Source organism: Furipterus horrens, unplaced genomic scaffold (genome assembly GCF_987537825.1).
Source record: "Furipterus horrens unplaced genomic scaffold, mFurHor1.1.pri manual_scaffold_1, whole genome shotgun sequence".
NCBI classification, from domain to species: Eukaryota; Metazoa; Chordata; class Mammalia; order Chiroptera; family Furipteridae; genus Furipterus; species Furipterus horrens.
Window position 1 is genome coordinate 206,112,503 of NW_028327171.1, and position 14,994 is coordinate 206,127,496.

Here is a 14,994-nt window from a genome sequence, read left to right on the forward strand (position 1 = left end):
ATCTCTATAAGGAGGAGTAAGTGTTCTATAGAAAGTCAGAGCACAACCCAATAGGTCCCCAGTGTTCAGGGCAGTTAGCTTGTCTCACCATGGCTATCTGACTCGAAGTATCTCCACGCCACGTGTCCAGGTGCTCATGAAAAAGATGGGCAGACATGTGCAGCCTCACGCGGTAAGTAGAGGAAAGGAGCGCAAGGCTGTCAGGAAGATTGGGGGGACTCTGGTGTCAGGCAGGAGTGTGACACCAGCTAGGATCTCTAGCACACTTGGGCTTCAGAAAGGGGAGGGGGCCCTCAGAGTATGGAGCAGTGAGACCTGTCCGTAAAGCCCTGGGATGAATGGGAACACTTTACAAAATTTTTCTTACAAACACAAGTTTCAGTACACTCCTGTTGAGGTCCCACTGGGAAATACTATTTCTGAGCATTCTGGATGGAAAAAATGGTGCCATTTTTAGAGAGAAAAAACAAACTTGCTCTGTTACTTAAACTTAAATATTAGGATAAATACTAGAATCTTGGGTCCTTTTAAAGTTATTTCAAAGCTGCAGAAAGAAACACAATAAAAGTTGAATAAGGATTTATGTTATATAGTCATCCACCTAAGTTGACTGACTGGTAAATAAAATATAGTGTGGTTATTATAATATTGGTTACAGACAGTGTAAGTATAGAGAATTCCCTGCACTAGGGAACTAAGCCTTTTAGATGAAGTGAGACACTCTGAACGTTTCATATATTTTTTTACAACCAAAATAGAGGTTGCAAATGGAAGGTCTTGAATCGAGTTCCACCTTACATTGAATTCCAGGGGAACATATATTTTTGTGGTTTCTTTTAATTGACAGCAATGCCTTTTCTTGCATCTCCCCCAACTCAGACCACCCCCAAGAACTCACTGGCAACCTTTATTTTAGTGAACTGGCATCATAGAAAACAAAGACAGATGAGAACTGAATGACAGCTGACCAACCACAAAGAAAACTTTTAAATGTGACCTGTTCAACAAACCAATTTGGGTAAAGCAAAATACCCCATAAAGGGAAGCTCTTTGGGGAAAAACATAGATGTATGCATATATAATTATAAACATATACGCACATATAGATACATAAAACTGCCTCCAAAAGAATAATAACTATATATATAATTTTGATTTTAAGATTAAAAGTCAATGGGGTATGATATTATAATGGAGTCAACAAAAGGTACTCCATAATTACATTGTTTTTATTGATTGATTTGAAAGAGAGAGAGAGAGAAAGACATTGATTTGTTGTTCCAGTTAGTTATGCATTTATTTGTTGATACTTGCATTTGCCCTGACCTGGGATTGAACCTGCAACCTTGCAGGACTGGGACAACGCTCTAACTAACTGAGCTACATGCCCGGGTCCACAGTTACATTTTAGAATCATAACAATGACATTCTTTGAATACCCGAGTTCCAAAATCTAGAAATTTGGGTTTTTCCAACAGTTAAGTGGAAATGTTACCAAGTAACGAGAATAGGACTTTTTAAACAAGAATCACCTCTCAGAAGGAATGACCAAAAAATCCTGGGCATTTAAAGAGAATAATGACTGTTGCTATACAGTGGGCAGACTTGCAGCTTAAGCAAATACATGGAGGGAATTCTGTGGAGTGTTTCACTAGTGAAGAATATCTGGCCCCTGAGTGTCTATATGATACAATTTACTTAGCAGTGGTCCTGAGGATACCAACCGCCCTCAAGCCTGATCTGGGCTCTTGGAAACAAGTCAGGCCTGCCAGGGCCAGCCACAATGGCGTGAATGAGGGCTGGGATGTGGGGGTCAGGGATGGGGGTAATGGAGGGGGCGTGTTACAGATCAGTTAAGAGTTTGATCTTGAGTCTGAAAGTCAAAGGGCATGAATTTTAATTTCAGTTTATGCCTTTAAATAGCAGTAGGCTGCTGAAAATTTGACTAACCTTGATAAACCGTATGTCTCATCCTTAAGAAGGGATAATGAGACTTAGCAGATATCTTTTATGAGGATTAAATGAGATAGTACATGTAAACCTCTCAAAACAGTACACAGGACATTTGAGACTTCTATAAAAGTAGCCACTGTTATCATGACCCTTCCATTTTAGATTTGGAACAACTGTGTGTAATCTCTCCTATTTATAGGCCCTAACAATACCCAGGGATACTATAGAAGGAAGACGTTGAGAGAACAACTTTATAATTAGCTGGGCATATTAAGTTTCTTTCTTTTTTTTTTTAATACTTACCTGAAGATACATTTTTCATTGCTTTTGGAGAGAGGAAGGAAGAGAGAGAGGAAAACAGTGTGGCAGGGGAGACATTGACGTGAGAGAGAAATATCGACCAGTTGGTTTCTTGGATGTGCCATGACTGGGAATCAAACCTGTGACCTGGGTATGTGCCCTGACCAGGAATCAAACCCACAGCGTTTTGGTTCATGGGATGACACTTCAATCAACTGAGCCACACCATTCAGGGCAAGCTTCACATTAAGTATAGCAAAGTGGTTAAGAGCTTGGGCTAAATTTGAAGATGACTGGGTTTAAGGGCCAGTTATAGAAAACAGCAGTGTAACCTTTAGTAACGTTTGAACTTCCTTAAGTCTCTGATATAGAGCAACTTATCAGTAAATATTAGCTGTTAATCAAATTAATGAAGTAGTGTATACATTAAAGAATTACAGAATGTTACCAAATTTTAAAATGAAAATATTTTACAGTTTTGGTGGTAGTCTTATACTAACTATACAAAGCAAAAATGAAAATAAAATAGTGAAAACAATCCCATTGTGTATCTGAGGAAAAAAAAAAAAGACCCAAAGACATAGTCGTACATAAGCATCTGATGAATACCGAGAACAATTATAGATAAAAACATTTCTTCTTAGTTTATATTTATTTCATTTGCACATGCTCACAACTGCTGTGCCTTTATGTACCTAATCACAATCATTCCTTGACAAAGTCACTCATTTGCTAAATATTTTTGAGCCTCAATTAGTGATTAACAGGAAAGTATTAGTTTCTGTTCACATGGAGTCTATTGTCTGGTGGGTGTAATAAGCAATAAACAAACCAAAAATGCACCAACTGTTCTATACTGAGAATCGGGCTGAGAACTAGTGCAGAGTTCCCTGAGTGCATTTCGCAGTGAAATCTAACTTGGACAAGAGGAATTAGTCGGTGCTTCCCTGAGGAACTAACATCTAAGCTGGAACCCAGGAGAGCAGAATTATGTGGAGAATGAACCCTGGAGGCAGAAACAACCATCAGCATGAAGTCTGTGGTGTGGGAGGGGTGGGAAGGGAAAGTCTCCAGGCAACAAGAGAAGGCCAGTGGGGTTGCAGCATGTGACCACCAGAAAAGGTGCTAGATGAAGCTACTGAAGTACAGAGGATCTAAAGTACACAGCCTGGCTGGCCACGTTAAGGATCTTAGTCTTGATCCTAAGAGTAAGGAAAGCCATTGGATGGTATGGAATCATCAGAAATATATATCTGTTCTGGCTCCTGACAAAGAGCTTCTAAAACCTTTCTAAATAGGAGTGCTAGGGGAATGTTTTTTTCTACCATTTAGTCTTTGATCCCGGGTTCTGTCACAGAGTTTTTAAGGTCTTTGTGATTTTCTGAGTGATAGGAGCATCTGACACAGAGATCCGAAATTCCTAGGATTTTCTGAGTGATGAGAACACCTTGTATTCTAATCAGATGACTTTTGGTGGGCTTCTGGATGGGGCTGATAATTGAAACATAAAGCCATGATTGGAAGTCTGGAACTTTCATCTCTACCCCTGATCCTCAAAGAAGAGGGGAGGGCCTGAATATTGAAATAATGATGAATTATGTCTATGTCACGAAGCCTCCATAAAAATCCCCAAAGTTTAGGGTTTGGGGAGCTTCCAGGTTGGTGAACACATTCAACATGCCTGTAGGGTGGCACAATCTAACTCCACATGGACAGAAGCTCCTGTGATCAGGACACAGTCAGACATCACCTTATGTTTATCTTCATCTGATTATTCATCTGCGTCCTTTATCATAACCTTTATCATATAATAAACTTGGTAAATGTAACTAAACTGTTTCCTGAGTTCTATGAACTGTTCTAACAAATGATACTATCCAAGGAGGAGGTTATGGAAAACTCTGATTTGCAGCCAAGGTATTCAGAAGTTGTGGGTAACCAAGGGACCTATTTCTAGCAATTGGCATCTGAAGTGGAGGAGGTAGTTCAGGTAGACCTGAACCTCTAAGAGTTTAAAGAAACTACCTCTCAAGTAGTTTCAGAACTGAATTGAATTATAGGACACCTAGCTGGTATCATGGAGAACTGTTTGGTGAGGGGATAAAAAGTCAACAATCTGGCATCAGAGCATTATGAGTGAGTAAAGGAGAAATACAGGAGCGATTTTCTGTTTCCAAGAGGTTTTGAGCAGTTTTCCAGTTTAGAAAAGTAATTATTCTGTTACACGGAGAAAGGACTGAAGGTAAATTGCAGTAAACATAAGATTAATTCAAAAGCTTCTACAGTCACTTATTTTGGAAACAATGGTGGCTGGGATGCTGGTGTTACATGCAGAAGAAACTGATGATGGATCAAGAAGTATTTGGGAGATGGAACCCACAGAACCTGGTGATTAAAAGATTCTGGAGCAAGATGGTGAAAAAAAAAATATGTCAAAGGTAACTAGTAAAAGAAAATCCTAGGGGTCACATGGACGGATGATGGTGGTCGCTGATGTGGGGAGCACAGAAGAGCAGGCACACAGTAGAGAAGGTGGAAAGTGTGGTAGTGGTGGTTGTGGGATTCAGTTAAATAATAAGTAAAAATATAGAGAAAATACACAGCAAGGCCAAAAAATGACAAAATGGAAAACACAATACTTAAATGGAAGATTTAGGAAAAGAGCAGGACAAAGCATGGTTTCCTGAAAGTAACAACAATTTTGAGTGGCAAACAGCTCTGTTAATACCGTAAAGTACACGGGATGAAGTTGCTTAAAGAGAGAATGCGTGGCCGAGAGCAACCGCAAAGCCCTGGCATTGTTTTTAGGATGTCTTGGGAACAATGTTCAGCATAGGACAAAAGAAATAAAACTGGTACTACTTAAAATGCCCACTGGGTGTCAAAAGTGCCAGACAAGGTACTTTTTACATATTATTATCTAACGCAATCCCCATGATAACCTCCTGAGGTAGAACTATTTTGTAGAGGTGGAAATGGAGACTTAGAAAGGACTGGTCACCCAGCTAATAAATAGAAAAACCAGGTGGCTGTAACTGCAATGGCAATGCTATTTCTCCTTTATTATATAGTATCTTATTGCAACAGGTGTCTTGAGTGATTTGCAGAGGTTCCCATGCCAACATCTCCAGCAAAGGTATGGTAATTATTGGCTAATTTTTTGTTTGCTTTCCAAATAATGTCTTATCTTTTGTCGATAGCATGCTTATTTCTATTTGGGTAAATCCTTCTTCACCGGAAGGGCGTTACCAGATGGAGCTGTTAAGTGCGGCCTTATGCTCACTATGAAAAGGGGACAGGAGGGTTGGTGGCCCAGTATAGACCAATAGAAAGCTCCTTCCTGAAACTGGAATTAAGAGCAGAGTGAGGCAAAGTTTAAAAAAAAATGGGAGCTCAACCAAGCTGTCAAGCAGTTTCTGCTGCCTTGGACCCTTTGCTTTTCAATGTTTTCTTGGGGCTGCCCTGTGACCCTTTTTTTTTTTCCTCTTAATTTCCCTTTTGGCTTAGGTCAGGCAGATCCAGTTTCTGCTATTTTCAATCAAAGAGTGCCCACTGCAACAGTAAATCCAGTCCATGTAGAAGATCAAAGAGCTGTGAGCAGGAAGCCATCCCACCCTCGCGGCCCCGGCCCCAGCATGTTCTGCTCTGGAGCTCAGGGAGGAAGGGGTAGTCAGCTCATAAGGAGTGCCTGGGAACGGGCGTTTAATAAGGCTCCGCAACAGTGGTTTAGAGGCAGGGGCTAATCTCTCCCCAAACTGCTTAATAAAGAGAAGTATTCAGAGAGAAAGTTGGATTTGAGCAGAGTCTGGAATGAAGTGGTAAAAGAAAATTGATAGCTGATAAGAAGTTGCTTTTCAAGCACAGAGTTGTATGAAATTTCTGTCAGATACATACTTTTACTAGGTACAGACAAAGGTCATTAAAATACAACCGTGTCTAATGATTGTTAACCTAGCCTGGTTCAATCCAGATGTTCAGATGTTTCATAATGACATATTTTACATGTTTGCATTTATTATAAGACATTGGCTTTTTAATAAGTATTTTCCACTCAGAAATGTATGGCTCTTCAAACACTTCAATCCCTTCTGTAGTGAATTATATCAACCCTGATCTATGAGATAATTTGTTCTAAGTTACTACCCGGTCTTATTGGGTAGTGATTCTTACAATTCCTAGTTTTTGAGACAAGTGACCATGGCTTCTATGGGAATTCATTTCAATGCTGAGAATTGCCACCATTGCTGGGGACCTAATATTAGTCAACTTTGATGGCTCACTCCCAACCCCTAATATAGCCCCACAACTTCAGGGGACCAGCCACTTGCTAGTAGAAGGCAGGGCACTGTCATGAGTCCTACCTTCAAGAATAGCGATGTGTGCTTCTTAGAGAGTCAGGCCTCTGTATACATCAGCCTCTGAGGAAACGCTGGCTTATTCTCATCACAGCTACCTGTATTCTATGGAACCAGGTCTTCTGCCAGTGATCTGACGTAAGTGGGACCAGTCTTGTGTTCACCCTCAGAGGGACCACAAGCAGCTGCTCTCAGAGAGGGGTGAAATGGTCAACTGACTCAATTTTGTGACAGCCCGGAATTTTTGTTTTAGAATGTTTTGTTTGGAACCACCAAATGAGTACGTGGTGCCAGCTCGTCTATGGCAAATATATGGACTTGGCGACAGAGAGATAGAGTGGAAAGTGAGGGTACCACGAAGTCCTTTAGGAGAAGGAAAAGAAAATGGAATCGTGGGTCAGGCTAAGCTGATCGATCCCTGAGTAGTCATGCCAGGTTGTGCAAATAAAAAACAGAGGCTGTGTAAGCATGTGTGGAACACTTTGGACATCCTTTTATAATGAAATTTTATTCATTCTTTTTCTGAAATTCTAATCGAACTGAGCATCCTCTATTTTATCTGTCAACCCTATCCATGAAACAGAAGCTATAATGGAGGACTAAGCCAAACTGAAGTCAAACAATTCAGACAGGACTAAGGCTCATTGGGCAAAAAGTCTTCTTCATCAAACGTGATGAGTGGCTAAAGCAGACAGGGTTCCTAGAAATGTGTCCCATATAAATGACACTCAGTATTCCCACTCTACTCTCTTGGTCAGGAATTTTGGCCTATTTTCCACCTTTTCCCCTTACCTTCATTCTCCTCGTTGCAAATGGAGTCTGCCAGGTTTACCCTGAAGACTGCTGTTGGATTGAAGGGGCTCATGGGGAATTTTCTCCTGTCTCTTCCCACCACACATATTATTATTCCATGTTTTTGTAAACTCTCTGCTAGATGGATCCTGCTCTCCAAGGAAGGGCTCAAAGAGTAAGTCACAATCAAAGTACTCTGGGGAGGGGGAAAAGAAGATTGAAAGGGTGGCAATGATCTTATCTAAACTCAGCCTTGAGGGGGAGGGTGGGAGGCAGAGAAGACACACTTTCTTCTCCCTCTCTGGCTGTGTCAAGCATCTACTTGGTGACAGGTATGGTGTTTGGAGAAGGGGAAATGCTTTAACAAAACAGCAGGTTTCTATGGTACCCAAAAGGAGTAACAGTGAAATTGATAGTCAATCAATCCTAAGAAACTCTATTCTCATGTTCAGAAGAAATGAGAAGGAGATTCTTTTCTCTTGGAGGAGGCGAGGAGACAAAATTGAGATGAAATGTTGAAGGTGAACATGGCTAGAATTTACTCATTCAAGAAATATTGATTGAGGAAACCCTGTGGGGTTATTTTTATCATTTAGGCAGCATAGCCCTTTTCCCAGTACCTAGAAAATGTCTGAGATCTAAGGAAATATTTCAGATCCGGGAAATAATATTTATTTGCCCTAAGATATAGAGCAAAACTTCAAAAATTGATAGTCAATATTTTATCGAATATGTAAAATGTAATATTATTATCAGTTATGCAACTCAACTCCTATAATTACATAAAAAGTTTGAACCAAAAGAACAAATTCAGTAATCTCTTCTTTAAAATGCTCTGAATAATAAAGTTTAAATCTTAAAAAAAAATTTCAAGTAGAAATTATATTTAATATGAGATCCAAGTGTGTTAAAGGGTGTTTTTTGTTGTTGTAATCTTCACATATTTGGTATTAAATCTCCAGGTTTTCAGTTACAACTTTTCTTAACTTTTCACAAATATGGGCATTAAGTCATATTTTTCCCTTTGTATATTCATTGTATATGAAGTCCATGCCATTTTATGTTCTTGATTCTAAATTATATTTTATAGGCATTTATAGTTGTCATCATCAACACATTGGCTCCAAAGGATCTGGGAAAAATTCTCTGGTACACTCTCCACATTTTAGAGATGAGAAAGTTGAGTCAAATGATCAAATTGATGTAGGTCATACACTCAGTAAGTGACAGATACGGGACTCCAAATCGGGTTTTCCTCACTCCACTTCCAGAGTTCATTTCACCACGGCACACTAACTTTGAAACATTTCCCAAACAATTTCCCCTCTTTTGTGGAATGTAAACTGCTGTTGGCTCATCCCATTAAGCCATAATAGCAATATTATTCTTCTGCTCAGGCACACAATTAGCTGTCCCAACTACCTGAATGAAAAGTATCCACGGTAGGGTGAAGATAATCACACTGTTTATTTGCAAACCCTTCTCGTTTTCATTCTAACTTTAGAGTCATGCCAAATGAAGTTGCATATGAATACATTTATTACTTTTGTTTGCAATTACTTGAAGTTATAAAAGCAGATATTGGAATAAAAGTGCTTTTGGGGGTGACTTCGATACAGTGTATTAATTTTAATTATATCATTCATGATCATAATATGAATTTATCCTTGCTTCTGAATTTTCTTACACAGAAATCTATTTGTGCAAGAACTTCTATAAAGCCATAACTAGAGTACTTAGGAGCTAAAAAAAGGGCAAGATTATCACTATAATAGCTTTTTTCTTTATAAGAATATTAAAATGTGCATAAAATGAGAGCACATTAGAATCAGAATTATACAGTGGATTCTTTTTTTTTTTTTTTTTTAGTCTGAGCTTTAGGTGAGACAGTTTCTACTTAGAGTTCTTAAAGTATTAAATATGAATGTCTTACAGAAAATATGTTACACATCATTGTTAGTCTGATACTAGGGTTATTTTCTTCCACATTTAAATTTAAAGTATTTTTTTCAAATGTGTGCCTGTTTAACATTTTTAGTAACTTTTAAAATTACTTGTGTTTGAGTTCTTTTTTATTAATTCAGTCAGAAAGAATATATCCTTGTTCATAGAAAAATACATATTAAGACAATCTAAATAAATTTTAATTATTAAAGGTTATTATTTAGACTCTTTGTGGCTTTCAGTATATAAGGACAAACACAAAAACTTAATTTTAGGAAAAAATCTCTATTTCCTCTCCTAGTGACATTTCAAGTTCAAAGTAGTTTAAGAACATTATTAGAAGAGTCCTTTGTATTAACATTTGACAGATGGAGATGAATTAGGGGAAGCTGCTCTGGAACTCTTCCACTAACTAGTCATAAAAGAAATGTCATCCCCTTTTTCTTCATTTTCACTTAATTCCTTAAAATTTGCCTCTCATCTCATTGGATTGTCAAATTTCCTCAGTTCATCGCTATCCCAGTCCTCATTACCCCTTTCTGTGTTCTTTCATTATTTAGGATGTCCAGGATACTCCTTTTTAGGATTGCTGGTATGCCTTTAGGAGAACAAACATTCACATGTAGAGAAGGTATTTTTGTTTCTTAACAAAGTAGGCCTCGTGCTACACAAACATGTTTGGAAGGTTAGGAAGCACCTTGGGAATTAGTAAAGTGATCTGTGTCTAACTAGTATGCTGGGGAGTAATGACAACCAGTTTTCGTCTCCCAAAACCTATTTATTAGTGATAGATCCTCAGTCTGACAGATAGACCAAGTCCATACACTTCTGCGTCTCCAGATGGTAAGTAAGTAATGGCTGTTCATAGTTCACCTAGGCCAGATCTCCAAATAGTTTGTATGTATCTCCTCTTCCTTCTCATCTGTTGTGTTCTGCCTTGTTCTATGCTGTTTTGCAGAAATATGTAAGTGATGGCACAACTTTCTGGAGCAAATGCATTTTCTCTTTGACCCATTTTGTTTCTAAAGTCTGAATTCTCCCAATCCCTGTGTTGTAAAGAGCGCCTTGGTGTGGGTGCACTGCAGGGGTTTCCAAGCTCTGCTCTGAAGAATCCCGGTCATTTCTCAATGTCCCTATCAGGGGCCACAAGGTGTAGAATGAGGGAAAATAGGTATGATGCTGTGTGTGTGTGTGTGTGTGTGTGTGTGTGTGTGTGTGTGTGTGTTAAGGGAGGGATTGTCCAGCACCGCTTCGTAGAAGAATGCTTGTTATTACCAATTAGAGCTTTATATTAATTTCTTTAAACAACGGTTTTATTCCTTAAAATAATAAAGTGTTTGAAAGCCAGTGCTCTAAGAGGATAAAGACATTAGTCAAAGCACTCTGGGAGTCAGGTTAAAATCACTTAATTATCTTTCAGTGCAGTCATCCAAAAAGTAAGGAGGTTGGAAAAATTATCTCTGAGTTCCTCCTAGTTCTAGCCAGAGAATTATGTGAGAAGTTCAGTAACTTTCCCTTCTAATATATTCACTGTCTCAAGCTGCTATTATTTAAAGGTATAGTTTTAGGAAAGCACTTCTCAAATCTCAGACCAAGTGACCTCATTTGTAGAACTGTTGTCTAGATTTAATCATTTCAAAAGTATTTCTAGGATCCACAATGCCAAAAATGTATAGTCTTCTGATATGTTTGTGTACAGGGGGATAGAGGTGACAAAGGCAGAGTGCTTGCACACTTTGCCCCCCTTTGCATGATAATAGAAGTTTATTTTAACTCTTTCATTCTTGTTTTCTTCTTCATTTTTCTATGTAGTGGAGGGACTCTCAGGAGCTATTAAGTGAAGACAAAGGGAATTTCACTGGAAGCAGGTCACTGGAGCAAGATACATGGAAAATGCTGTGGTGTACGAGAACAGTGCATCAGAAAGGGACAATAAAGATACTTTTAAAAAATATTTCTGGGATCTATATATGAATGTCCTAAGTTACTTTGAATAAAAGTTTATCACGTGGATTAATATTCTTAGCTCTGATAAATATCTTCAGGATCAAACTACAGAGCTCATAGCTTCGTAAGTGTTCTAGAAGTCAGCATTGCTTAGTAAAATAAATACTAGACCAGAATCTGAACAGTAAATCTAGAAAAACTATTTGGGGATTTCCAAAACTTACAACAGTAGTCCTTCTGCTACTCTGTGAATGGCTCCTACCCGCCTACCCACAGAGAGACAGGTATGCAAATTAGAATAACCTGTGTCTATGAGCAATTGAGTCATTACTCTCTTGATCTCTGCCCCCCTATCTACCATCTCTCTCTCTCTCTCTCTCTCTCTCTCTCTCTCTCTTTCTCTTCTCTCTTTCTCCTTCTCCATAATCCATCTCTGCTACTCTCTGCATATCTAATTCATTCTTCCATCTCTGCCAAGGAGCTTTAACGAGGTCCACTGGAGTACAATTTTATCATATCTCTTGGGTTTTATATACCCTTAGTTTTAGACATCAGCAGATTAACTGTTTTTTCTTCCAGCTGCAATTCCAAAACCATAGCAGAAAGAACCTGACTAGTCCAGCTCTGGGCCAGGCATTTATTTATGTATACAGAAGTGCCCCCTCAATCATAAGGCTTCAGACCAACTCAGGGGATCATTAACATTCCTGTTTTTCAGTCTACTATTTCCAAAATTCAAGCATTCTATGATCTTTCCACACACAGGTTCAGAGTATCATGTGCTTCCACAGCCCTCCAATTGGCCACATCATTAAGAACTCCACATAGTCCATCACCCCATGAGCAAACAGATGCCCACACTGTAATGGGAAGAATCTGGACACTAACATGCATTCTCTGATTGCTTCTGCCCAACTCTGCCTACACAAATTACAAGGCATTATTTACTCCAGGGCTTCTGTTTATGAAAGTAGGGATTTCCTAGTGGCCACAAGGTTTATCATCGCCCATCTTTCCCCTAGGCTGTCTTGAGTGTTTTCTGCCTGTCTCCAGGTGCTTTGTTGGGAACAATGACAATGAAGCATAGATGGTTTCTGAACAACCTATGAGTGTTAACTAATAATCCCTCAGAAAGATGACTAACAGGTCTCACAGCCACCGAGGTCATTAAGAAACATTTTCCGAAAACAATGTGGTGTCACCTAACGGGCAGAAGAAGCTCTTAGCAGGCCTTGTCTTATTTAGTCAGTGATTGTGATGAACTAAATTGTGTTTTACCAAAATTCCTATGTTGAAGTACTAATCCCCAATATAATTATATTGGAGACAGGGTCATTAGGGAGATAATTAGTATTAAGTGAGTTCATGAAAGCGTGGCCCTAATCCAATGGGACTGGTGTTCTTATAAGGAAAGAAAGAGACACCAGAGATCTCTCTTTCCCCACAAAGGCACAGAAGAAAGATTATATAAGGACACAGGACTGTCTGCAACCCAAGAAGTGAACTGTCGCCGCAAACAAACCCTGCAGCACCTTGCTCTTGGACTTGCAGCCTCCAGAACTGTGAGAAAATAAGTTCTGTCTCCTGAGCAAGCCAACCAGTATCTGGCATTTTGTTAAGGCAGGTCAAGCAGACTTATACAGTGACTCTGCTGACACCTGCTTAGAAACAAAAGAATGGACGGGGATCTGCGGCCCCCGCCGTCCCCAGGGGGGATGATTAGGTTCTCTCCCTAAGTCAATTTCTCCAGTGATGTTAATATCTGATTTTCACTTAACTGATCTGGTCAACTCTGCCCTCATCTGAAATGGTCACCAAGACCAACAAAAATGCCAAATCGACCCTGCCACTGTCTGCTGTGTTGCAGTTGTCTAGACATAGTCATAAATAGCTGGATGACTGCCCACTAAATTTTTAATGAGAGATTTTGAAATTAGAAAAGGAGGGAAGCAATTGCAATGTGTGGCCTGGAGTTGTTCAATAAGCAGGGACCCATCTGAAAAGCCAGCTCTCGATCTCCATCAGCTCCCTCCCATCATCACCTCTCCGGGTTATCGAGCCCAGAGCTTCATTCCCATTTTTATTCACCCCCCCCAATCTCTTCCAAGAAAAATTCCATGATGCTTGTTTCTAATTTTTAGATTATGGAATGAGAATTTTTAAATGATCCAGAAAGCATCACACTTAAATCAAAAGGAAATTATTTGGGGATTATCTGTTAACTCTGATGAAGTAGTTTTTAAGTAGAGCGGATCAATGACTGCTTTGAAAGATGAAGCAGATATAGGTCTTCTCTCCAGAGAATATTTATATATTGCAATAAATCTTGGAAATGCACAAGTAATTTGAAGCCTGTCCAAGCACTGGTGGATGTTAGGGTATTACCCCTACAAGATAATTCTTACCCCCAGATTCCTTCTCTGTTAATGATCTGGATCTTCTAAGCTCTGTTTCTGAATAAGTTTGATATTCAGAGAGAAATATATCTGGACTATCTTCTATTAAAATGTGCTCTACACTACAGAACCCTCATAAAAAGATAAGACATGTTTAAATCTGTATGCAGACATGTGTGTGTGTTTTGATGTGTGTGTCATTTTCTTTTTCTTACAAAACTTTAGTAGAAGACATTGTTCTTGATGTTACATGATATGTTTCTTATGTAAAGATCATGGTGATAAAATATTTCCCTCCTAGTTTCTCCCCAATGAACTTCCTCTTAGAGGCAATAAAAATTATACCACTCAAAATGTTTACCTTTTTCCTTGGGTCCCAGAAATCTTATAACTAAACTTTATTGCCAAAAGCAATAACCAATCTATTATAAGTTTCTAAAAACTGTCTTTTCATTTTAACTTTTTATTTAACTTGTTTTTAACTAATTTAACCCATGAAACATCACTTTTTTGAATAGGCAGAACATAAATAATAAAAGAGAAAAAGTTAACAAGCCAACAGACAACAATTACCCTCAACAGCATGATAATGATCATTTTTTTGGTGGAAAAAAAGATACTATTACTCCCAATATTGAATTGGTAGAGTGAATGATAATCTCCTTTCAATGAAAGGATGATACTAGATGGTTGACTATCAATAAGATAGTCAATGTATGGAGAATGCAAACAGATGACAAAGTTTTCAGTAGATTGACATTGGAGGACTGCGGTAAAAATAAAACAAGATAAAACTCTGCCTCTAAGGGACTGGGCATTCATACCGTGGGGGAAAGACAAATAAATCAACAAATGAAGTGGTGTGAAAAATGCTACGTTGGGAGTAGACATAGGATGGAACTTCTCTATGCAATTTTTTTCAGTAGCAAAGTAGATATACAACCCCTCTGTTCAACTCTCAGTCTTTCATTTTTCCACAGAGTCAATCTTCCTAAAAACTCTGCTTTCCCATTTTGTTTTTCTGATCAAGAAGTATAGTTTCAACTTTGTATTCTATAAGAAGACATATAAATGGCCAACAAAAATATCAAGATGAAACACATACCAATGTCTGAGCCCCACCTCTCAAAGATTACCAATCAATTATCAGAGATTACATCTGGGTTTGGTATTTTTTTTAAATCTCACTTGTATTAGTTTGTTATTACCTATGGGTATACCACTTCTAAAATCTGTATTAACCTATTTCACTCTCTGGATATTTTCTCCTATATTTTCAGCTCACTCCTCTTTAATACGCTCAACAA